Source organism: Phyllostomus discolor, chromosome X (assembly GCF_004126475.2).
Source record: "Phyllostomus discolor isolate MPI-MPIP mPhyDis1 chromosome X, mPhyDis1.pri.v3, whole genome shotgun sequence".
In the NCBI taxonomy this organism is placed as follows: Eukaryota; Metazoa; Chordata; class Mammalia; order Chiroptera; family Phyllostomidae; genus Phyllostomus; species Phyllostomus discolor.
The window spans coordinates 45,044,331-45,046,754 of NC_050198.1; the positions used below are offsets into that span (position 1 = coordinate 45,044,331).

Sequence of the window (2,424 nt, forward strand, 5' to 3'; positions counted from 1 at the left end):
ACAACTTGGTGGCCTGGGCTTCAGTTAAATTATCAAATTTCAGGTATAGCGGAGGGGATGGAAAGAAGCACACAGGCATCCTTATGACTTTCTGGTAAACTTGGCAGGCATTTTAGTGTTCATTCTCAATTCAACTTAATGACTGCACCATGACATAGGTGGCAGGTAATATTCCTGCATTACTCCTAGTATTCTCCTACCCACTCCTGACCATGTTTGACACATGAGGGGACAAAGGCAGGGAAAGGTTTCAGTGAGAAGGCAGATCAAGGGCTACAGTTCAAGTTCAAGGGGTAAAAGTGAAAGTCTTCTGCTTCTGCAGTTATGGCTTGCTCATTTGCTGGCCTCTTCAGCTCACACAACTCCTGCTCATGCACCAGTGGGGCATGTTCTGAGAGCTAGGCCCTCAATTCAGTGGGTATGTCTAGCTTCCAGAAGGAAGTAGTCACTTGGAAAGCTCCCAAGGCCAGCAGTCAGTTGTTGATATGGCTGATGGTAGAGTAGGGAATGAGATCCATCTTGAACCTTTCAGCATTTGCCACCTGAGGTGCTAAGGAGAAATCAGCCATAGACACCTCATCTCCCACATAGTACTCCTCTGATGTGCCCTCCAGGATCTGCTCCAAAGTGCTAAAGCCAGGACAATGGCCTTGTGGGCCCATATCAGCTGGCTCTCCTGTCCCTCTCACTTCAGGACAGATAGGTTATTCAGAGACTGGATGCCTCTGGTGATGAGGTCAGAAATTATGTGTGCAAGGATGAGGACACTTTTCTTTGGATCCTGAGGCAGGAGTTGTGGAATGGGCCAAGTCTCCTCCAGGTTCTCAGTGAGGGCCAGAGACTGGTCAATGGTGATGCCATCAGTCTTCAGTGATGGCATTTGCTTCATGGGACTGAGTGCCTGGAATTCTTCAGAGAACTGCTGGATTTGTCCTTTATGAGGTTGATGGGCACTGTTTCATAGTCAATGTTCTTCAAGGCCAGAGTGATTTGAGCTTTCCAGGAGCAGGAGCTTCAGAAATGGGAATAGAAGATGGGATTCCCTACTTGCATCTTGAATTATGGGCATCCCTTTACTCAGGCAGCAGTCTTCACACCTGGGACTCTCAGACCCATTGATGTTTGAGCTAACCATGAGCTTTTCTAGAGCGAAAATGGTGATGTGCATTGCTGTATCTCCAATGCCTTGTACAGTGATGCCCACATCAAAATACTTAATATAGACATTGAATAAACAAATGGGTAAATTATCACTGGATATGGGAATCCATTGTGGAAGTTGTAAGCAAACATTTTTTTTTAAAGTTGTGACAGGTGTGTAAGTGGCCAAAGTATAGAGCTTATTTGGTGAATCTTCATCCTCATTATGTATTCTGGACAACCACATCTTATACAGTATGGGAAATTTCTTATTCCTTTGGCCCAGACAGCTTTGTTGAGCCTGGTGGCAATGTGTACACCTGGAGTTCCCATCTCTATGGCAAATTTCTGGATCTTTTTGAGTGTCCAAGGGGCACACTTCTTGAAACCTACTTCCTGGATGTGCTTGTAAATGCTGATGGTGTATTCTTTGGTCACTACCTTGTTGATGGCAGAATGCTCCTTCTTTTTCTCACCACCCTTATTTTCAGGAACCATCATGCTGGGTCCAAGTTGGAAAGAAGCATAAGCAAGCCTTTCTTAAGCATCTATTCAATGTGTGTTTGTTGTCTATAGCCGGGCTTCAATGACAGATTCAACTCCAAAAGTGATCTGTCAAGGCCCCAATCATTTCTGTGCTCTACACTACAACTTTTAACTCTAACAAGGCTCTACAAATACCTGGATCCAAACAATTTTGGGTACTACCTTTAAGCACATAGTGAGAGGAAAACCAGGCCCTGCTCCTGTCAGGAAGTCAGTGTGCCCCCTTCTAGGAAACACTATGAAGCCTGGGTTACTCCTGATAACTGGTATCAATGTATTGAAATTGTTGTGCTGCTTTTTAGTTTTGGGGGATATAAGAGATTGTCTTGTGTTTAAAGTGCTTTAAATTCTGCCAGGAATAAGAACACTTAGACTTGAATAAATTAGCAGAGCAATTCTGGCAATTTTAATGTACATTTATTGTGAAAAGTATATGTCTACTAGTATTGAATATGGAATGAAACAATATTGATTTATTTCACAACCTTGACTATTTTGAATACCATATTCCAAAGGTATAAATCATGTTGAAAATTGGAAACAGACTTTACTAAATACATATCTGCTTTAAGACATTTTACTCCTCTGTTTTCCCATTTATTACATGCTCTAACATATTAAATATTTTAGATAGGCAGGTTGGACTCATAGGAAGATATTGAGCCTTAATACCAAATAGACCTGGTTCATATGGACCTCTATTACTTACTAAATAATGTGGTAGGCAGAATAATGTCT

The 2,424-nt window shown here is 42.2% G+C and overlaps 2 pseudogenes; both read right to left on the minus strand.

Annotated features, from left to right (window-relative positions):
* Positions 1 to 362: 362 nt before the first annotated feature.
* On the minus strand, positions 363 to 1,053 carry LOC114505436 (annotated as a pseudogene).
* Positions 1,054 to 1,077: 24 nt separating this feature from the next.
* Positions 1,078 to 1,638, minus strand: LOC114505748 (annotated as a pseudogene).
* Between the last annotated feature and the right edge of the window lie 786 nt (positions 1,639 to 2,424).